The sequence below is a fragment of the Callorhinus ursinus genome, unplaced genomic scaffold (assembly GCF_003265705.2).
Source record: "Callorhinus ursinus isolate GAN/ISIS: 27379988/994484 unplaced genomic scaffold, GSC_fseal_2.0 scaffold39, whole genome shotgun sequence".
NCBI classification, from domain to species: domain Eukaryota; kingdom Metazoa; phylum Chordata; class Mammalia; order Carnivora; family Otariidae; genus Callorhinus; species Callorhinus ursinus.
The window spans coordinates 6,923,136-6,947,214 of record NW_027397101.1 but is presented as its reverse complement, the minus strand read 5'-3'; positions in this window follow the sequence as shown (position 1 = coordinate 6,947,214).

Here is a 24,079-nt window from a genome sequence, read left to right as displayed (position 1 = left end):
AAGAAAGAAAGAAAGAAAGAAAGAAAGAAAGAAAGAAAGAAAGAAAGAAAGAAAGAAAGAAAGAAAGAAAGAAAGAAAAGAAAAGAATTGTGTACAAATTAGGGCACCTGGGTGGTGCAGTCAGTTGAGCGATCAACTCTTGGTTTCAGCTCAGGGTAGTGGGATCGAACCCCAGTTGGGCTCTGTGCTCAGCTCAGAGTCTGCCTGAGATTCTCTCTCCCTCTCCCTCTCCACCCCCCACCCCAGTTGCGCTCTCTCTCTCTCAAATAAATAATAAATCTTTTTAAAAATAGTCTATTAAGAAAAGAATTGTGTACAAATTAAAATGTCTATACTGATCCTCAGAACAACCAGTAAAAACTCAATTATGAAAAAAAACAGAATTATTTTGAAGGATGCCTGGCTGGTTCAGTCAGTAGAGCATATGACTCTTAATCTTGGGGCTGACCCCACATTGGGCCTAGAGTTTACTTTAAAAAAAAACTTTTTTTTAAAGAATTATTTTGAGTAAAATAATAGATTTTTTAACTCCCCCTGCCAGACAAAAAAATCAAGCCACAGTAGCTTCCTAACTAATCTACATTTATCAAATGTAGACCACCTCACCTTCACCCCCATGGATCCATCTTTTACAGTGCAGCAAATGTAAATTTTGTGAAGCATTTCAGTGACTTCCCATTGCTGATAAGATAAAACAGAGCTCTTTATCAGGGATTATAAAACCCTACGCTGTCTGACCCCTACCCACCTACCTACACTACCTACCCCTCCAGATTCATCTTCCATGAACTTATGCCTCACTCTCTCAGCTCTGACCAAGTAACCTTTTTTTAATCCCCTTTTTTCTGTCTTGCTCCTTTCCATCACAGGGCCTTTGTCCTTCTATTCTCTCTCCGTGGAAAGCTCTTCCTTCCTCATCTTCACCTAGATAACTCTAATCCTATACATATTACGTGTTCTGTTCTTGGGTAAGCCTTCCCTGGCCTCCTGGTCTAGGCCTCATCCTACACTTTTAGGTATTCATAGTATCTGAACTCCCTAAAAGTGTATATCCCAGTTGTAGTCCACAAGTTGGTATCAGGCATTTTAAGTTTGATAATTAATAGTATCTTAGTCTCTTCCAGAAAAATGGTCTCTTTTAGATTACTGTCTTCAGAAGAAAATTATCTTTCAGACTTCTTCCCTTTCTCTAAGATGACACTGGGGTATTTAGAGTAGCTTAACACATCTTACCCCCGCTTAGCCTTGAGGGAGTGGGAAGCAAACAGGAGCATGTGGGAGAGAGTGGGTCAAAAAGGTCAAAGCAAGAGGTGGGAGCTTCTATTCCTGAGGAGGGAGAGAGTCCGACATCTGGGGAGATTGCTTTGGGAGTGGCCCTCAAGGAACCTAAAGGAATAGGCCCGGTGTTTCTCCAACGTCTTAGGCAGCACATTTGTTTTTTCCATCACTGATCAGCAGTCTTGCTCATCTTGGCTTCATCATTTTCTAACAGGGTTTTTTGTTTCTTTTTTTTTAAAGCCCTAGATCAACCTCAAATGGTGCCATAGAAAACATTATCTCCCAGGAGTCTAGGTTCCTGCCTCCACTGGGACCTCCTGTCTTCACTGGATCCACACAAGGACTCTCACTAGTGCAGGAATAATGTATCTCCCTAAGATTCCCACCTAATGGTGAAACCACATGCCGGTGTTTGTAGTAAAAATTTCTATGAACTCCTATTTATCCTACCTCTCTCACATATAATGGTAATGTGTTACAGTTTTCACTGGCCTTGTATGCTTTTATATTTTAGAGCCCACGGGATTTCTAGAAGAAAATGAAAAAGAGTTATAGACATCTTCAAAGGGAAAGAGATCAAAGTTTCCTTTACTTACTGAAATATGTTCTTGCATATTTTATTGTTTTTGTCATCTTGCTTGTTATAAATATTCTTTCCTATAAGTGAAAAATATGGTCTAAATATATATATTTTTGGCTTCATGTTTGAAAGTGTATTAAACCAGGAAGAAACGGTGTCTGAGATTCAGAGGAGGGGACTGGCACAGAAGCTTGACGGGTTGTTGCTGGAGGGAGCTGGTTGTGTTGGGGTAGAAGTGGGTGTGAATATGTTGAAGAAGAGGGAGCTTCCTCACCCAAGAGCTCAGACTGGAGCTCTTGGGTGAGGAATCAAAGTGAAAGGTGCCAGGCTTATCCTGGGCTCATTTGATTTTTTAGGGAGGAGGAAGTCAGTGAGGCAGAAAAAAATAGTGTCACAATTTTGGTGGGGAGGAGGCGGATCTCCCACTGATCATCTTCAGTTACTGTAACCTCCAGTTACACCCACGGGAGTTTAGGGTAGAACACAGCTTTACAAGTAATATAGCTGGTACTTTCTTATCATGGAGAGAGGAGGTTGTCCAGTTTTTAGGGTGATGCCCTCTAAGTTACCCACCCAAGATGTGGAATCAGTTAATTGGTGAATGAACAAATAAATGCCACTGAGTAATTTAAGAGGTGATACAAATACAGTTTGAGCAGGAAAGGCAAAAAAAAAAAAAAAAAAGCAGATGTATTCCTCTAGCCCTGTTGGGCAAAAATTCCTGCCAGAGTTTTCCCTCATCATGGGATTCTTTAGCGGTGAAAAGGGGAGGGAAAGGGTCGAGTCTTTGTGGTTGCTGTCGTCATTCATTTATCCCACATAAACAGTGATTATCCATCATGTGTGCCAGATTGTGTTCTAGGAACTGGGGTGTGAAACAATGACTAAAACAGATTTAAAAAATAATAAACATGGATCTTAGATTCTAGCAGAGAAGACAGAAATAAATTAGTAAAAGGCCTGGTATGTCAGACAGTAACAGGTGCTAAGGGGAAACTGAAAGCAGAGGTTGGGATTGTGATGGTGACGTGTGAGCTATCTACTGCTACTGGGCAAATTACCCCAGTACTCAGGAGGCTTCAGACAACAGTACCTTTTATTACCATTCACAGATACTGTGGAAGCAGGTGAGCCAGGTGTTTCTGACACAGTCTCTCACAAGGGTGCAGTCAAGATGTCATCCAGGGCTACAATCATGAGCCCCGGGCAGAAGCTAGTTCTTGTGACTTATCCTCAGAAGTCACATAGCATCACTTGTGTATTTCTTATCTCTTACTGCTTAACAAATACCCCAAAACTTAGTGGTTTAAAACAAAACAAACATTTAGTAGATTGGTCTCTGAGTCAAAAATTGAGACAAGACACAGTGGAAATTGTCTCTTCTCAGCCACGTCCTCAGCTGGGACACTTAAAGCCTAGGCATCTGAGATCATCTGAGCTTGACTGTGGTTAAAGGGATCCACTTCCGGGGAGCTCACTCAAATGTCTGGGTAGTTGCTTCCTCTCAGCCTGAGCTGCTTGGTGCATGGGCCCTTCCCCAGGCTGTTTGAATGTCTTTAACGTGGCAGCTGAATTCCCCAGAGCAAGCAATCCGAGAAAGAGAGACAGAGAGGGTAAGAGGTGTAAAAGCCAGCCCTTGTAACCATTTATGACCTGGCCTCAGAAGTCACATAGTCTCACTTTTTGAATGGAGAATGGGAGAGGTGCCTAAATGGCTCAGTTGGTTAAGCATGCAGCTCTTGATTTTGGCTCAGGTCATAATCTCAGTGTCGTGAGATTGAGCCCTGTGTTGCGCTTCACGCTGAGCCTGAAGTCTGCTTAGGATTCTCTCTTTCCTTCTCCCTCCACCCCTCCCTACTCATGCTTTCTCTCTCTCTTAAAAAAAAAAATAGTAAAGTAAACTTTTTTGAATAGAGAATGGGAGAGGGTAAGTGTGTGTTTGTTTTACCATTTATTCAGCATGAACTTCTAATTGCCTATCACGTGTGTTATAGGCCCTGTTATATTTTAGGTGTACTTGGGGGTAGAATGGTGATTGAAACAGGTCCCAAAAGTATCACTTTTTAGTGAAGAAGACAAAAAATAAATTAGTAAATTATAATACGTTTGACAGGCACCTAGCTGGGTCAGTCAGAAGAACATGCGACTCTTGATCGTGGGGTTGTGAGTTCGAGCCCCACGTTGGGTATAGAGATTACTTAAAAATAAAATCTTTAGGGGCACCTGGGTGGCTGAGTCAGTTAAGCGTCTGCCTTCGGCTCACATCATGATCCCAGGGTCCGGGGCTCCCTGCTCAGCGGGGAGCCTGCTTCTCCCTCTCCCTCTGGCCCTCCCTCCCACGCTCACTCTCACTCTCTCTCTCAAATAAATAAAATCTTTTAAAAAAATAAATAGGGGAGGCTGGGTGGCTCAGTCATTAAGTGTCTGCCTTAGGCTCGGGTCTTGACCCCGAGGTCCTGGGATTGAGCCCCGCATTGGGCTCCTTGCTTGGCGAGAAGCCTGCTTCTCCCTCTCCCACTCCCTCTGCTTGTGTTCCCTCTCTCACTGTCTCTCTCTCTGTCAAACAAATAAAATCTTTAAAAATAAATAAATGAATAAATAAATAAATAAAATATTTTATATATATATATATATATATATATTTGATGGTGATGCATGCTAAGAAGACACCTAAGGAGGTTGCAGTATTTGGTAGGTCCAGTCCCAAGTTTCTTTTGCCTTCTTCAGAACACTTTCTACAGGTGAAGCTCATACTCTCTGTTGCCTTCCAAAGGTCCTCACCTGTTCTTCATTTACCTGGGTTTTTTTTTCTTCCTTAACTTCTATCACAGCAACAAATAAAGTAACAATAGTAATGACTCCCCCCTCCCCAGTGAGCCTATTGTACTGCAGCACCCCTCAAACTGGATCTGATTTTCTACTGGCCTCTCTATGTCCCCAGATCTTCTCACTTGGCCCCAAATTTAGTCTCTCAGTTCCTTATCAGAGGCCACAGGGAACCCTTTGGCCTTCAGTTTCCCATGTGGCAGGAAGTTTTGGCTCCTATAGGGAATCCCTGTGGCTATCCAGGTCTGCTGAGTAGGATGACCAACCGCAGTCTTTCAGTTGCCCTGGCCCTGGGGAGCCAGAGTTTACATTGGAGCGCACCTAATTTTTCTCATCCACATGTACAGAAGTGGGCCCTGACACTGAGGGTCACTGGAATTCAAGTGGATTCCCTGATGGGCCCCAACCCCTCCACCAAGATCCCAGCACACCAGGATGGATTCCACAGCCCTTTGTACGAACTTCTGCTCCTATACTGCTCAACAGGGCAATGATAACCTGCTTTAATTAAAAAATAAATAAATAAAAATAATTAATGCTGTTATTTTTGTGCTGAAGGTGCTGTTCCCCAACTCGTATACCCAAAGGGCCCTGGTTTCCTATCAAACCCAGGGACAGTTCAAAGTGAGCTGGGACCTTCAAACTGGAATGTACTAAAGTCTTTGAGAAAAAGAAAGGAAAATAAATGTCTAAAGTGTTGCAACCCAGTTAATCTGATTTATATGTTAATTTTCTCATCTTCAGCTCACACTTTACCAGAGGGAGACCTCTGGTCTTAGTTCTGGGGCTGCCCTCACAAAAGGGATCATATTTAGCCCCCATCACCTAGAAACGTTTTGCTGGACACCTTTACCCCTAATGTCCAGGCCCAAGAAAAGGGGCAAAGAGATGTTGGTGTCCCTTCTCTGACCGACTGCTGGGAAGAAAGTCTTTCCAAGGCTGTAAGACTCTGGTTCACTCTCAGTAAAAATAATACCAGCAGTCACCCTTCCTGAAGGCTCTGCCATACCTGACAAGACCTCCCTACAACTGGCATTCTTGAGAACATCTAATCTAGTATCCTCTCCTCTCTCTTTCTCTCTCTCTCAGTTTATAAGTATTACATGGGCATAATCTTGTGGCCAGGCAATGCATAAATATACACAGGAACACAACAAAATCTCCTCATAACTCTTCTGAGTGTGGTTTCCAAAGTCTCCATAGTCTCCAAAATTCCAGGAAACACCTCCCCAGTCATAGTGTGTAATAAGTAGGCAGAGGCCAACTCCCATATACTGTCCCTGGGACCCAGCACTTCTTATTTCTATCTTCGCACCTCTCCTTGTTAGAAGGGTTTCCAGTCAGGATCATACCCATCCTGGGGAGTTAGCCCTGAGCATGCCTCCCCAGCAGCATCTCCCACAGTGTATGAGAAGGACCATTGGTGGTTCAGCATGGTGAGCCACACTATTCTGAGCAAATATGGTTTCCAAGAGGTATGCAAGTTTATCAGTAAGGTTTAAAACTAGAATCTGGCCTGGAGTGGCTGAGACACACATGATAGTTTCCAAATCTTGATGTCTAGGAATGACAACAGACTGTTAGGCACTATTGTCTAAATCTTCACTCAGACCTGGTAGCAAAATGATGTTTTTGTTCTGTTCTGTTTTGTTTTTTTTAAGTAATCTCTATACCGCATGTGGGGCTCAAACTCATCACCCTGAGATCAAGAGTCGCATGCTCTACCGACTACGCCAGCCAGGCACTCCATTACTAATTTTCCCCTCATATTTTAATTCATTTTTCCTAATTTGACAGAGCAATTCAAATAAATTCACCTTCAGATAAATTCACCAAAACTTAGATTTGATTTTACTTTTGAGCTATTTCCATTCTATGTTTTCAACTAGCAAAAGAGATGGTGAGTTGTACCCTTCACTTTGTCCTAACATATGTCAGGTATCTTCAGAATAAAAAATTCAGTTTTATGTGCTGGGGTTACAGAGAACAACATATATGAACTAAATCTTCTTGAGAATTAGTTCTTGGCAACCAAAATCACCATCATCTGTAGAATCAGTATAATTCTACACTTAGTTACAACAGTTTTGGTTACAAGTAGGAAAACAGTATAGAAACAGCTTAAGTCACAGAGATATTTGTTATCAGGATTCAAAGGTGACTCTCAGAACCTGGGGCCAAGACGCAGCCCAAACCTAGTAATGAACTGAAACCAAAGATTCAATTATGCCAGGAAATCTTTATCCTTCATGCACGCTGTCTGCTTGTGTGCCTTGCTCTCTTTCTCAGCAGGCTGAACTTCTATACAACTCGGGCAACAGAGTAGAACGTGTCTTCTCAAAGGTATACATTCACATCTGCCTTGTTTGAGAGACCAGCCAGACTGAGATTGGAAAGAGGGAGTGGGGAGACTGGGGGACCAGTCCATGAGCTCAGGTTTCCTACAACTGGCATTTTAGAGAACATCTAGTCTAGTACTCTCTCTCTCTCCTCTCTCTCCTCTCTCTCTCTCTCTCTCAGTTTATAAGTATTACATGGACATACTCTTGTGGCCATTCAATACATAAACATACAGAGGAACACAGCAAAATCTCCTCGTAATTCCAATTCTCCTTTCTGCATCAAGGATAACCACCATTAACAGTTATATATGCTTCCAGTTTGCTTCTTATGTGCCCATATCTGTACCTATATCCATATCTCTGTCTGTCTGTCTATCTACATCAGTACACTTGTAATAAAGCAGATTACCCTCCATAATGTCAATGCCTCATCAAATCAATTGAGGCCCTTAAGAAAAATGTCAGGTTTCTTGAGAAGGAAGCAATTCTGCCTCAAGATTGCAACATAGAAGCCCTGCTTGAGTTTCTAGCCTGTGTATCTCAGACTTAAGACTGCAACACGAAATTATCCCTGAATTTCCAGCCTTCTGGCATGCCCAATACATTTCAAACTTGCCAACCCCCATATCCTATTGGTTTAATTTCTCTAGAGAACACCGACTAATACAGATTTTGCTACTAAGAATGGTTCTAGAGGAACACAATCTCAAAGTTGGGTTTCTTGAATTGGTTCTGGGGCTTCTGGATTTGGTTCTCTAATCTGGTTACATTTAAAGGCACTAATAACTCTATTTTCAGTAGGAAAGAGAACACTGATAGTTCACAGCATGATGTAGCAATAGAGATAAACAAATATTACCATTGAATATCCCTAATCAATATTAATAAGAGGCATGGCCCTGGGTGACAATGTATTTGGTACCTTAGAACATTTTGTCAAACTAACAAGTATAATGAGATTGGCTAGTTACTCCTAATTGCATTGGACAGAGTGAGAAAAGAAAAGGAAGTGCTCAAGGATTTGAAATCCCAGCTTGATGCTGAACGAATTACTTGCAGTTTTCTACCTCTTGAAAAATCCTTATCTCCGCGGGGCACCTGGGTGGCTCAGTCAGTTAAGCGTCTGCCTTCGGCTCAGGTCATGATCCCAGGGTCCTGGGATCGAGCCCCACATCAGGCTCCCTGCTCCGCGGGAAGCCTGCTTCTCCCTCTCCTACTCCCCCTGCTTGTGTTCCCTCTCTTGCTGTGTCTCTCTCTGTCAAATAAATAAAATCTTAAAAAAAAAAAAAAAGAAAGAAAAATCCTTATCTCCTGTAGCTGCAGAACTGAGATGGCTGAAAAACAAACCTAGAGTTTCCTCCTGAAATAGCTAAATTACAACACAAATGGAATTCCCAATCTCACAGGGTGTCTACTGTTAAAATGAAGATTTGATTGGAAAGGAATGGGATCCTGAAAATTGGAATGGAGACATATGGGAAGATCTTGATGAGATGGAACATAACCCCTAAATTTTGATGAGTTGTCTTGCCAGCAGAAGCACCACTCCACCCATATCTGTGATTAATACTGCTTTGCCTGAGGAACTTGTAATGGCTTCCTTTGAGGTAGTTTCCTTGCAAGACAATGCTGATTCTCCTCAAGACCAGCCCTTACCACCTGTCTTTGCTTCTAGACCTATACCTGGACTCAAGTTCCATCAAGCCCCTAAAGGTAAACTATGAAGCGTGACTCATGAGGAGGTGTGTTACCCTCCAAAAGAATTACATTATTTTTCCAATGTATACAGGCAGAAATCCAGAGTATATTAAGAGTTATTAAGAGTATGAGATAATGGTGGAAGATTGGATCAGCTAAATTTATTGATATGGGCCCACTAAGCAAAGATCCCAGATTTAATGTTGCAGCTCAAGGGGTTAAAAATATTTCTAATAGTATGTTTGGTTGTTTGGACCAAAAATGTGGCCTATGCTAAATGAGATTAAAATACCAGAACTTCCTTGGTATACTTAGAGAAAGGTATCCAAAGGCCTAAGGTGATTGGGGTGTTAGAGTACATTTATAATTTAAATCCTGCTCACCTACCCTGGAAGCAAACAGAAGATATGCCTTTCACTATAAGAAATAAATTTGTGAGAGGGAGCTCCAGCATCCTTGAAGAGCTCTGGACTCACTCTTCTCTGTAGGTTAGAAATTACAGTAGGAACTTCTACCACTAAATTGGGAAACCCCAAAGCAATGGGAGTATTGGATCCCAAGGTGGCAAGGATCAAGTGGTGGCATTGAATCACCAAAGGCAAGGTAGGCATGGTAGCTGTAATGGACAGCAGAGTCAAAGCAGCAATTCAAATACTCTGATCCCCAGAGACTCTGATCTGCAGAGACTTATGGCATTAACTAGTTGATCATGGTGTCGCTACACATGAAATAGATGAGCAATCTATTAAACTCTTACTTGAGCTGTATGAGTGAAAGTGGTCCAGTCAAATGAACAAAAGATTAATTGGAATAGAATCATGATCTTTTAACCAATTCCCCAAACTTGAGCCAGTTTACAGACTCAGAACCCCTTGAATGAAGAAGAGGCCAGGTCCCCTTGAGGAAGGACCCTAGTATACTGACAAAAATTTATACTATTAATCTCTTCCCCAGCTTTCCCCAAAGTGTCCAATGGCCTATCACCAGGGTGACTGCACTGGGGAAAAGGAAATAATCAGACTTTCTGTGGATTACTGGACCCCAGCTCTAAACTTAAAATGATTCCAAGGAACCCAAAATGTTGCTATGGTCTACTAGCTACAGGGGCTAATGGAGGTCAGGTGATTATTTTTTTAAGTTTTTATTTTAATTCCAGTTAGTTACCATACAGTGTTATATTAGTCTCAAGTGTGTGATATAGTGACAACATTGCCATACATCACCTGGTGCTCATCACAAGTGCACTCCTTCATCCCCAGCACGTATTTCCCCCATCCTCCCAACCACCTCCCCTGGGAACCAGCAGTTTGTTCTCTATAGTTAAGAGTCTGTTTCTCGGTTTGTCTGTCTCTCTTTGCTTGTTTGTTTTGTTTCTTAAATTCCACATACGAGTGAAATCATATGGTATCTGTCTTTCTCTGGCTGGCTTATTTTACTTAGCATTATACTCTCTAGCTCCATCCATGTTGTTGAAAATGGCAAGATTTCATTCTTTTTATGGTAGAATAATATTCCATTGTATACATATACCACATCTTCTTTATCCATTCATTAGGCAATGGACACTTGGGCCACTTCCATATCTTTCTTGACCATTGTAAATAATGCTGCTATAAACATAAGGATGTATTTATCTCTTTGAATTAGTGTTTTTGTATTCTTTGGTAAATATCCAGTAGTGCAATTGCTGGATCTTAGGGTAGTTCTATTTTTAACTTTTTTTTTTAAGATTTTATTTATTTGTCAGAGAGAGAGAGAACACAAGAAGGGGGAGCAGCAGGCAGAGAGAGAAGCAGGCTCCCCACTGAGCAAGGAGCCCAACGCGGGACTCGATGCTAGGACTCTGGGATCATGACCCGAGCCAAAGGCAGGCGCTTAACTGACTGAGCCACCCAGGCGCCCCAAGAGGGTTCCTTTTTCTCCACATCCTCATCAATACCTGTTGTCTCTTGTGGGAGGTCAGGTGATTAATGTTGTTTTAGCTCAGGTTTATCTAACAGTGTGGGTCATCAAAACCATGTTGTGGTTATTTTCCCATGTCCAGAATTCCTAATTGGACTGGCAGAATTCCCACATTGGCTCCCAGACCTGTGGAGTGAGGGCTATTATGGTGGGAAAGGCAAGTGGAAACCACAAGAACTGTCTCTACCTAGCCAAATGAAAACCAAAAGCAATGCTGCATCCCTGAAGGTATTGCAGAGATTAATGCCACCATCAAGGACTTGGAGCATGTAAGGACGGTGATTTTCATGACATCCCCATTCAACTCGTCTATTTGGCCTACGCAGAAAATATATGGATCTTGAATATGACAGTGGATTATCATGAACTTAACCAAAAGGTGACAGTACCTCAATGTTCATCTACCCAGAGCTCTCCAAACCCTGTTGTTTAGGGGTTTTTGGAGTTTCCATTACATAGGCATTATTAAGTCATTGCCCATTGGTGATTATCTCAATCTCAAATCCCTCCCCATTTCCAGAGGTCAAGGGGTGGGGCCAAAATTTCCAATCCTCTAATCACAGTGTTGGTTCCTCTGGTAACCAGCCCCCATCCTCCAGGAATCACTTCATGAGCATAAACTGAGTATGTTCATGTTATGCTGCATTATAAACTGTTTCAAAGGGGCTTATTATGAACAAAAAAAGATGCTCCTCTCTTATCACTCAGGAAATTACAAGGGTTTTAGCATCTCTGTGCCAGGAACCAGAAATAAAAATCAAAACATATATTTCTTATTATTTCATAATATCAGTGTCTCTAAGTCTTACCATGCCCTGTGACTGAGTCAATGGAAAACTATAAAATCCCGATTCAGATGAGACTACTAATGGCCCAGACCCTTCAGAAATGAAGGTTTTGCTTATCCCACCTGATAAAGAGCCACAACGACCTGCTGAGGATAAAAGGAGCATGGATTGTGTAGTGGAAGGAGGTAGTTATACACGCCAGCTACAAACAGTGACAACTTGTAGAAATGGGGATGGAAGTTGTTATGAATGTATCTTCTTTATTTTGTTATCAATGTTTGTGTATATGTATGCAGGAGTAAATATATATGTGTATGTGTATATATCTTTGTTTTCTTCCCTCTCTTATCCCCTTAGCATTCAACATAAGATACATTAAGTTTACATAATAGTGTTTAAGGTATGGATATCAAAGAAGAGAGTGAATATCACCCAAAGATGTTGCATTCTTTTCTAGGGAAAAGGTCAGTTTGTTTTCTGTTGTAGATAGAATAGTTGTATCATGTTTGGTAGAAGTTTGACTTTGTTATTGTCTTTGTTTGGAGATTAAGTGTGGCTTAGGGGAATGTGGACAGGTGCCAAGTTGACAAGAGATAAACTGTGATGGTTAATTTTGTGTGTGAGCTTTGCTAGGCTATGGTACCCAGTCATTTGGTCAAATACTAGTCTCAACGTTGTTTTAAAGGTATTTTTTAGATATGATTAACATTGGAATTAGTACACTTTGAGTAAAGCAGATACAATTCATAATGTAGATGGGCCTCATTCAATCAGTTGAAGGCCTTAAGAACAAAGATAGGTTATTTGAAGTAGACGCACTTCTCCTCAAGACTACAATATAAACACTCTGCTTGTGTTTCCAGCCTCCTGTCCTGCAAAATCCAATTTCAACACTGCAGTATCAACTCTTACCTGAATTTGCAGCCTGCTGGCCTTTCTTAAAGAATTCATGCTTGCCAGCTCCCACAATCATGTGTCAATTTATTAAAAAAAAATCTCTAATTCTTGATATATACAACATATTGATTAATACAACATTTAAAAAGTTAATGAATCGTTCATACCAGCATTATTCACAATAGCCAAAAGGTGAAAACAACCTGATGTTTACCAACAGATAAGTGGATAAATAAAATGTGATATATACATAAAATGGAATATCATTTAGCCTTAAAAAAGGAAATTCAATCATATGCTACCACATGGATGAACCTTGAAGACATATGCTGAAGGAAATAAGCCAGTCACAAAAGGACAAATACTGTGTGATTCCACTTATATGAGAAACCTAGAGTAGTCAGACTCATAGAGACAGAAAGTAGAATGGTGGTTAAGGGGTTGGGGTGAGGGGAGAATGGGGAGTTCCTGGCTCATGGGTACAGAGTTTTAGTTTGGGAAGATGAAAAGATCCTGGATGGTGGTGATGGTTGCACAACATGTAAACATACTTAATGCCATTGAACTGTACGCTTAAAAATGTTTAAAATGGTAAGCCTTATGTTAAATGTATTTACCACAAGTTTTAGTAAGGAGCAAAATTAAGGAATTAAAAAATAATTTACACATCCTTTGTGTCATCCCCCTTGGAGCTTTATTCTGGGCAATTGAATCTACTCTCAGATTTGTCAGAGGATATTTTGGGGCAGGAGGCTTTTCTAGGGCAACGAAATGGTTCATACTGGCAACCCGATTCACATGCAGCACCATCTCTGTGTGTATGTGTTTTCTAATTCGTGTTTTTTGGTTCTATTTAAAACCATGGACACATGAAGACAGTTTTTCTTAGTTATACCATCAAATACTAGCAGACCATTCTTAAATAACAAGACAGAAATGACAATAGTTCGTATTTACACTTCCTTGATCATAGTCTCTAAGGCATTGTGTTAGTCTGGGCCCAATAAGGAGATTGAAACCACAATGTAGGTTTAACAGTGGAAGTTTAATATGAAAAATTATTAAACTCTGATTAACATGTGACTAAAAAATATAAGGAAAACATGGCTGAAAGTACTCAAGGAAGACAAACTTGGAATGGGCCCCTTCCCCAAATCCGGGGCTCAGACCTCATTGGAGAAGATGCAGTCCAGCCTAGGCTGGATGTCAGAGATGTCAGAGATATCAGGGATATCCAGTAAGTCTGGATAACAGGGAAAGAAGTTTGCTAGCTCCCCCAGGCCAGTCAATGTCAAAGGTCTGCAGCTGACAGGCAAGCTGGAAGCAACCCTCCAGAGGACAGGTGGGGCACAGGAGACAATCAGAGACACGTGTGTGCAGGGGTGGCCAGGGCTGAAGAGGGGCCATGTGCAGACCTGCAGAGGGAGTGGAGACAGGAGGGACAGGAACTGCCTGTGGTGCAGGTGAGGAATTGGGCCACTGGTGGAGGCAGAAGGACTTCTGGGCAGTTTCCATGGCAAGCACGGTACAGGAAGATTATTGCCAGATCAGGCCATAACTGCAAGATTGCTGAAGAAATGCACACACTAAGCACGTGACTGGGAAGAGATCTACCCAGTGTCCTCACTGACCCAACATGCAGCAGCTGGAAACAGCATGAGAACCCCTTCCTCCTGCAATAGCAACCCACCCCCGCACCCCCCGTCCTCTACCGAAAATGCTTAACAATGGGCTCACTGTAAATGAGAGATGCTTGAAGGAAATCTGTCCAGTATCACAGAGTGTATATTGAAGGATTAGTTTGGAGCTGGGAGGCAATAAATTTGTAACTGTCACAGGTGCTTTATCCCTGAGTCTCTAATTCATCCAGTCATGTTCTGATGCTCCCTCCACAATCCTTTCTAATTTCTGTATTTCTGCAGGGCTACTATCCCTACTACAAAATTACTTTTTAATGATGTCTGAGTTTATTGTTCTGCTAAAATAACAATGACTAAATCATATGTCTCTTTATATTGGAAAATTAAATTGTCTAATCTATAATTCTGATTTCACATGAAATATAACCATAAGAGCAGTAATGTCAAAGAAAACTTTAAATCTATTGATATTAATAATTAATTAGAGCTGTCAAAATAGGAGCAATTGTTTTCTTATTTGCACATCTGTGTCTGCTTACCAGAACACCGCTAGTAATGAATGCACTTACATCTTTCTCTGGCCACTTGCCTGTTGTCAGTGCTATCCGTCAGCCTTTTATTCTCCTTGGGTCATACAGTTATTAACAGAAATTCAAGAAGCTCCCTCTCTTATAGGCCAGAGGCTTTTGATGCTGAATTCCCTCTGGCTAAAGGTCTTCAATGTAAACACACGTTCTCGTTCCTTGATGTCTCAAATTGATGACTCCCAAACAAGAAAGAGGATGGAGACATCAATTTTAAAACCCACATAAGCCCCATAGGGAATTAGAAGTTTAGAAATAGCTTCACTCTTTGTGAACATTTTAAATTATCTTAATTAATTGACTAATACCCAGTGGCTGGCAAGAGGATGGGGAAATAGGAACGCTCAAGACCACCTATGCCATATGATAAACTTGGCAATAATCTTCATGCATAATGAGCACATCTTCTCATTCAGAAATTCCACTTCTAGCAATTTATCCTGGGCATATACTCTCTCAATTTAAAACTGGTGTTTGCAAAAAGATATGACTCAAATGTTATTTATTTATTTATTTATTTATTTGACAGACAGAGAGATCGACAGAGAGAGAGAGCACAAGCAGGGCAGTGGCAGGCAGAGGGAGAGGGAGAAGCTGACTCCCTGCTGAGCAGAGAGCCTGACATGGGGCTTGATCCCAGGACCCTGGGGACATGACCTGAGCTGAAGACAGACACTTAACTGACTGAGCCACCCAGACGCCCCTCAAATGTTATTTCTAATAGCCAAACAGAAAGAAAGAAAGAGAGAAAGAGAGAAGGAAGGAAGGAAGGAAGGAAGGAAGGAAGGAAGGAAGGAAGGAAGGAAGGAAGGAAACCACCTACATCTACGTTACTAGGAAATCAGTTAACTATATTTCTTATAAGACTGAGAACAAACTATTCAGTGATATTTTAAACTATTATTTTTTTTAAAGATTTATTTATTTTAAAGAGAGAGCGTGCTCACAGAGGGGTAGAGGGGGGAGAAGCAGACTCCTCAGTGAGCCTGATGCAGGGCTCAATCTCACAGCCCTGAGATCATGACCTGAGCCGAAATTAAAGAGTCAAGCTTAATCAACTGAGCCACCCGGGCGCCACAGTATTTTAAACTTTTAATGTGAAAAATCCCAAGTATACAAAATAAAAGAAAGAATAGTATAATGAATCCACATTTAACCATCGTGCACCTTCAAAAATTATCATTATGTAACTGAACCAACGTGAGTTCACTCTTTGGTGAGTCAGAAACTGCACCAGGTTGAGTTGTCGCTCAAAGAAAACTTTATTGGCAGCAAATAAGGAGGTCATGGCGATTGGCTTCCAAAGCCATGACTCCCCAAGCAAGGGTGGATGGGTTCCTTCTTTTTAGGGTTAGGATGACTATTTAGATAGGAAAGCCTTGTCATAGTAAGTAGCAGTGGGCAAAAGTTCGCACATGCCCCTTAAGGAAACACGCCTACACACACATTGTATGTTATGTAAATGAGGCTTGTGCCACACCTCGGGCAGAGATTTTAGTATTATAATGAGGTAAAAGTCGTTGTCGATCACTCCAAGGTCCAACAGCGCAGGAGCCTGTCAGGGGTTAAGCTCAAACTGGTCTGGGTGGTCTGGGCTGCCTGGAGGTCTGGTCAGGGCAGTCGCTACAGTTGCCTGAGTTAAGAGATACACTGGAAAGAAGAGCTTAAGGAAAAATGTAGGACAAGGGTGGGTGAGTACCAGCTGGCGGGCAGTAAAGTCAGGTCTCGGGGTCTAGCTGGTGACAGCTAGTCATGTTTCATCTATTCTTCTCTCATATTTTCTTTCTTCTTTTCTTTTTTTGGTGGGGGCCTAGAATAATTTGAAGCAAATAGCAAATTACACCATTATATTGTTTTATAACAATAAACTATGAAAAGTATGTACCTTTTTTTTAAAAGATTTTATTTATTTATTTGATAGAGAGAGTGAGAGAGCACAAGCAGGGGGAACAGTAGAGGGAGAGGGAGAAGCAGGCTCCCCGCCAAGCAGGGAGCCCGATGTGGGGCTCGATCCCAGGACCCTGGGATCATGACCTGAGCTGAAGGCAGACGCTTAACCATCTGAGCCACCCAGGTGCCCCGAAAAGTATGTATCTTTAACAGATAAGGACCTTTCAAAACACATAATAACACTGACATTATCACATCTAACAACAGTTACAATAATTCATTGATACCATCTAAAACCCAGTTTATGGTTTCCAGTTGTCTAAAAAATGTGGGCTTTTTAAGTTAAATATCTTTGACATTGTGTAAATTGAAGGTATACAACATGTTGATTAGCTAGCACATCTATCACCTCACATAATTATCATTTCTTCTTTGTGGTGATTGGAATAATTAAGATCTAGTCTCTTAGCAAGTTTGGTGTTTATAATACAATATTGTTATCTATAATCACCTTACTGTGCTTTAGATCTCCAAGACTTATTTATCAGGGTTATACCCTTAAACAGTCTTCCCTATGTCCACCCTCCAGGCCTTGGTAACTGATGGAATAGGCAGCTAGATAAGAGCAGGGAACAAATGCTTTTGAGCTAATGAAAAGGGCAGAAATTAAGTTCCAAACAGCCAGAATAGACCCTGGAGGATATGCGTGCATTCTTCACTATAACAGGCTGCCCTACAGTAACCTACAGCTTCATCATAATACACTTATATTGCAGTTTTGACCCTCCCACCTCTTTGGGGGAGGGCTGCCATGACAGTTCCAATAAGGACCATATAAGGCCAAAAGCTCCCCTCCCAACCAGTAGTAGTAGTCCCTTAGATAATTGGAGGCAACCTCAGTCAGAGACCACCCTAGCTATGACCTATAACTCATACAGATATAAAAAACAAGATAGCCTTGACCCCCAGTGGAGTTGCCACCTCTGGGCCTGCCAGCTCTCCCATCTTGAGAGCATTCTTTCTCTTTAAATATTTTTTGTTTAAGATTTATTTTATAGAAAGAGCATGCGCAAGAGTGGGGGGAGGGGTAGGAGAGGGAGAGAGTCTCAACCTGACTCCATGCTAACCAAAAAGCCCGATGTGGGGCTGGATCTCACGATTGTGAGATCATGACCTGAGCCAACACCAAGAGTCAGATGCTCAACCGAGTGTGCCACCCAGGTGCCCCAAGACTGTTCTTTCTGTTTAACTGCTATTACACTCTTCCTTGAGAGTTTGGCTCTGAATTCTTTCTTGGCTGAACTCAAGAACTGAGGTTGGTGCGGAGGCAGGGAAGGGACCTGCAGATGACAGTAACAACCATTTTACTCTCTGTTTCTACAAGTTTAGCATTTTTTAGGTTCCACTTATAAGTGATATCATACAGAATTTGTCTTTCTCTGTCTGACTTAACTTCACTTAGCATAACATCCTCAAGGTCCATCCATGTTGTCACAATGGCAGCATTTTTTTTTAAGATTTTATTTATTTGACAGAGCACAAGCAGAGGGAAAGAGAGGGAGAAGCAGGCTCCCTGCTGAGCAAGGAGCCCAGTGTGGGACTCGATCCCAGGACCCTGGGATCATGACCCGGGCCGAAGGCAGCCACTTAACCGACTGAGCCACCCAGGCATCCCACAATGGCAGCATTTCCTTCTTTCTCATGGCTGAATAATATCTTACTGTATATATATCATATTTTTATCCATTCATCCATTGATGGACATTTAAGTTGTTTCCATTTGTTGGCAGTTGTAAATAATGCTACAATAAACATGGAATACCCTGTTTTCGTTTTCTTTGGTCATATACCATAAGTGGAATTGCTGGATCATATGGTGGTTCTATTTTTAATTTTTTGAGGAACCTCCATAATACTTTTTACAGTGGCCGTGCTAATTTACATTCCCACCAACAGTGATTAGGGTTCCTTTTTTTCCACACCCTCCCCAACAGTTGTTAGTTCTTTTTTTCTTGATGCTAGCCATTTTAACAGATGTGAGGTGATTGCTACTTGTGGTTTTGATTTGCATTTCTCTGATGATGAGTGATGTTGAGCATCTTTTCTTGTGTCTGGTGGCCATTTGGATGTCTTCTTTGGAAAACTGTCCATTTAGTTCCTCTGCCTATTTTTTTAAATTGGATTGTTTTTTTGTTTGTGAGTTCTGAGTTCTTTATATATTTTGGATATTTACCCCTTATCCAATATATGGTTTGCAAATATTTTCTCTCATTCTGTAGATTGCTTTTTCATTTTGTTGTTTCTATTGCTTTGCAACACCTTTTAGGTTTGATGGAGTCCCACTTACTGATTTTTGCTTTTGTTGTTTGAATCAAGGTTTTCTGTTACTTGAAACCAAAAGCTTTGTAAATTATAAGTTCTCACTATTCTTATTCATATTTCTGCTATATTATTCGTTGCTCTTCATCACAACTATTTATTCTGAGGTTATCTTCCCAACTAGACTATTAGCTCATTGCCTTAGGTTTGTCTTATTTATCTTTTTTTTTTAAAGATTTTATTTATTTATTTGAGAGAGAGAGAGAGAGAATAAGAGAGAGAGAGCACATGAGAAGGGGGAGGGTCAGAGGGAGAAGCAGACTCCCTGCCAAGCAGGGAGCCCGATGCAGGACTTGAACCCGGGACTCCAAGATCATGACCTGAGCCGAAGGCAGTCGCTTAACCAACTGAGCCACCCAGGCGCCCTGTCTTATTTATCTTAATCTTTCTAGTTTCTAACAATGCCTGACACAGGGAAGTAAATATTTGTTGACTGTGTGACTAGTTCTGCCTAAGTACAGGGATTAAGGGGCTTATATGAAACACAGTTTGGGGGCACCTGGGTGGCTCAGTTGGTTAAGCGGCTACCTTCAGCTCAGGTCATGATCCCAGGACCCTGCGTTGGGCTCCCTGCTCAGCGGGGAGCCTGCTTCTCCTTCTCCCTCTGCCCCTCCCCCCCCAGGACTCTCTCTCTCTCTCTCAAATAAATAAATAAAATCTTAAAAAAAAAAGAAACACAGTTTGTATCCTTAAAATGTAAAGGAAACTACATTGTAGTTAATCCTTTGAAAAAAGAAATATATTTGAGAGTAACCACATGAAACATCCAAACCAGAATAAGACATATTCTGTGTGGTGATCATTTGTGACTGTACCCATACTTTTTTTCCTAGTCACTTAGACTCTAGAACATTTTTTAAAACTTTTTGTTTTGGGACACCCGGGTGGCTCAGTCACTTAAGCATCTGCCTTTGGCTCAGGTCATGATCTCGGGGTCCTGGGATCAAGTCCCACATCGGGCTCCTTGCTCAGCAGAGAGCCTGTTTCTCCCTCTGCCTGTCCCTGCTGCTTGTGCGCTCTCTCTCTGACAAATAAATAAATAAAATCTTAAAAAATAAATAAATAAAACTTGTTTTCATCTAATTTTAGATGTACAGATGAATTGCAAAACAGTATAGACTTCCTATTTATCCTTTACTCATTTACCTCTGTTAACATCTTACATGACTATGATACATTTGTCAAAACTAAAATATTAACATTGGTACAATGCAACTCATTGAAGTACAGACTTTATTTGAATTTCCTGTTTTTCCACTAATGTCCTCTTTCTGTCCCAGGATCCAGTTCAAGATACCATGTTGTCTTTGGTTGTCATGATTCTTATCTCTCACTTATGATCTATGATCTTTGACTTTTATGACCTGTAACATCTTTGAATAGTATAGGCCAGGTATTTACAAATGTCCCTCAATTTTTATCTAGAGATTTATTGTTCCAATTTTTTCCCTTTCTTCTTTCCTGATGTCTAAAGCTTTCCAGAAATTCTTTTTATTTTTTATTTTATTTATTTTTTTAAAGCTCTTATTCATTTATTTAAGAGAGAGAGAGAGAGCACAAGCAGGGGGAGCAGCAGAGGGAGAGAAAGAAGCAGGCTTCCTGCTGAGCAGGGAGCCTGATATGGGGCTTGATCCCAGGACCCTGAGGTCATGACCTGAGCCGAAGGCAGCCATTTAGCCAACTGAGCCACTCAGGCACCCTATTTTTAATGTTTTTTAAGTAAACTCTACCCCCAATGTGGCACTTGAACTCACGACCCCAAGATCAAGAGTCACATTCTCTACTGACTAAGCCAGCCAGCGCCCCTCTAGAATTCTTGTGTAGTAAAAATAATGCCTTACAAATGTAGGACATTTTATGGTTTACAAACCAACATCAGTACATTCCTTTGGTGATTCTCACCTCCACCTGGAGAAGTGACTCAGAAAGAATGTTTCTCCTCCTATACAGGATGGCCTTCAGAGAAAGCTGCTGGAAGGAACAGGCTGAAAGCACCACTAGCATGTGCTGGAATGAAGCCTGGACATGAGGTCAGTGAATTGGACAGGCCTGAAGGGAACTGGGCTTGAACTTGTGAGGCATCCTCCCAGGGTCAGTTTCCTGACCTCCATGGGTCCCCAAGGTTTCTAAAATCCTCCATTAGCTATGTATTTCATTTACCTCACTAATATTACACTCTCTTCACACTAAGAATCAATAGCTAATGATAAAACCCAAAAGTTGCCTTTCAGAGATAGCTTTTTTTAAAAAAAAAATATTTATTTATTTATTTTAGAGAGAGACAGAGAGAGTGTGCATGAGGAAGTGAATGGGGGTGGGGCAGAGGGAAAGGGAGAGGGAAAGAATCTCAAGCAGACTCCCCTCTGAGCACAGAGCCCAAGGTGGGCCTCGATCTAATGACTCTGAGATCATGACCAGAGCCGAAATCAAGAGTTGGTTATGTTTAACCAACTGAGTCACCCAGGCGTCCCTCAGAGATGGCTTTTTACTGGACTTTCCTCTTTCTTAGGAGCATATAGACAAAGGAAGCACAACAAAGCCCTTTACCTTTGCCTTTCTCTGGGCAAGGTCCTCTTCAAAAGGCTGATGAGGTATATGGGCACCAACTCGTCCCATCAGCCAAAATTACTTCTTTTTTCTTTTTCTTTTTTTTTAAAAATATTTTATTTATTCATTTGTCAGAGAGAAAGCAAGCACAAGCCGGGGGAGCGACAGGCAGAGGGAGAAGCAGGCTCCCCGCTGAGCTAAGAGCCCAGGGCAGGACTCGATCTCAGGGCCCAGGGATCATGACCTGAGCCGAAGGCAGATGCTTAACTGACAGAGCCACTCAGGCATCTCTCTTTTTTCTTTTTTTAAAGTTTTTGTTTGTTTGTTTGTTTTTTGGTAATCTCTACACCCAACATAGGGCTCGAACCCCTGACCCCGAGATCAAGAATTGCATGCTTCTCCAACTGAGCCAGCCAGGCGCCCCCCGCCTAAGTTACTTCTTGATGAATTAACCTCTTGGGAGCTACATTCCTTGTTTCCAGGAAAACCAAGGTGCATTAGTGACGGCAGCAGAGATGAATAAACCAGTAATGCACTATTTTCAGACTGAGGTACAGTTACAGAACTCCGCCAGGTGTGTTTGGGGAGAAGGGAGAAGCTGGGGAAAAGGGAGGATAGGTATAGGAAGAAGTAAGTACAAGGGGAAAGCTTAAGGACAAGTAAAAAGAAGCTCACCCATTCATGAATATTTATTGGGTACTTTCTAAGTATCAGGCTCTGTGGTAGATTTTGGAGATACACAGAAAAAGGTAGACCATGGACTTTGTTTTCAGGGAGTTTATAATCTACTTAAGAAATGGACAAGAGGGGCGCCTGGGTGGCTCAGTTGGTTAAGCGTCTGCCTTTGGCTCAGGTCATGATCCCAAGGTCCTGGGATTGAGTCGCTCATCAGGCTTCCTGTTTCCCCTGCTTGGGCGCTTGCGCTCTTTCTTTCTTTCTTTTCTTTTTTTTTTTAAGATTTTATTTATTTATTTGACAGAGACAGAGACGGTGAGAGCAGGAACACAAGCAGCAGGAGCAGGAGAGGGAGAAGCAGGCCTCCCGCCGAGGAGGGAGCCTGATGTGGGGCTCGATCCCAGGACCCTGGGATCATGACCTGAGCCGAAGGCAGACGCTTAATGACTGAGCCACCCAGGCGCCCTCTCTCTTTCTTTCGGACAAATAAATAAATTAAAAAAAAAAAAAGAAATGGACAAGAAACAAATAATTAATCATAATTGTAACAAATGCTTAAAAATAAAGTGTGCAGTGCACCAAATGACCAGAAGGTAGCAGGACAGGGTTCTCCAGCTGGGCTAGAATAGTGGTGAATTAATAATAGATACCTGGGTTCAACCAGGCAGTTTTGGGGAGTTTTGACTAGCTGTTGGGAGACCACTGTGAAAATTGTTGTTAGAGTCAGGGGTTAGAAACAAAGCCAAGGAAATCTGAACACCTACAGTCAAGTGAGGCTCATCTCTGGAATAATCTGAATAGAAATAGAACTGGCTGGGTGTTAGGTTGACGGGTTTCTGTGGACTGGCCAGCCTGCAGTTGGACGTGTCTTCTGAGCTCTGCCCTGCCTATTTCAACCAGTGGGACACCGCAGTCCCATGAAGCACTCTGACTGCTCCCCTTCATCCTGGGTCCACAGTGGCTGGTGAGCGCTGTTCCAGCACCACCGTTCCTCACCCGTGCATTCCCCAATCAGACACTATTCACAGAGGCCTACCATGTGGCAGGCCTCATACCAGTCTGTGAAGACAGTACAGAGCTGCACAAGGCAAGGAGCGTACCATCTCATTTAGAGCTTCCCAAACATTCTTGTTTCAGAGCACCCTTAGGCCCAAAGAAATTCCTATCAGTCCCCTTTGTTTAGAAGTTAGGTCCAAACAACTTAATGAGCATTTATATCTGAATAACTGCATAGCTTTTTGAAGATATACCTATAAATTAAAAGAAAATGTAATATTTTTATTTCATTCTAGGATGGGTATGCCTGTTGGGCACTACACAACTTCTCAAACTTTGAAATCAGATTGGACACCACCCCTCATTTCCTGTTCCACAGTGATTTTTGTGTGGTTCTAGCTTTTTATCACAACTGTTGAAAACCCAGCTGTGCAAAGATATGTAGTAGAAAGAAATGTCAAATCTTGAATTATCTCTACTCACAGGCAAGATGTCAGACAGATGACCTGTTTCCTCAAATATTTAAAATATCCTGCTGTAAATATCCTGTAAGGGCACTGTGGTACCCCAACATCTATATCTTGATTTAGCAACAGATCTCTGCTTTAAAATGTCTAAACCCACTGCAGGGCTTCTCAGACTGAGAGCACTTATATATGTGTCCAATAATGTATATATCTTCACACTAATGAAAGCCAGAGGACTCAGGATCAGTTTCTTCTGCACTTTGTGGCAGACTAGTCACATATACTTCCTGGAACAGCACTCTGCCCTTGATATGGGTGACCCGAAAGGGCTTCAACTAGACAAATACAATAGAGGATCATATTTTCTGAACTGCAAATCTGGATACAAAGGTGGGTGAACTTATAAAGACGAAGACTGTTACAGGGCCCTGCCCTAGGAATTCTGGACACCTGGTCACCACCCATGAAAAACCCCAGTGCACGATTAACCTCCAAGTCCACGGTCAGCTAGGTTCCTAGAGGCTGCAGAA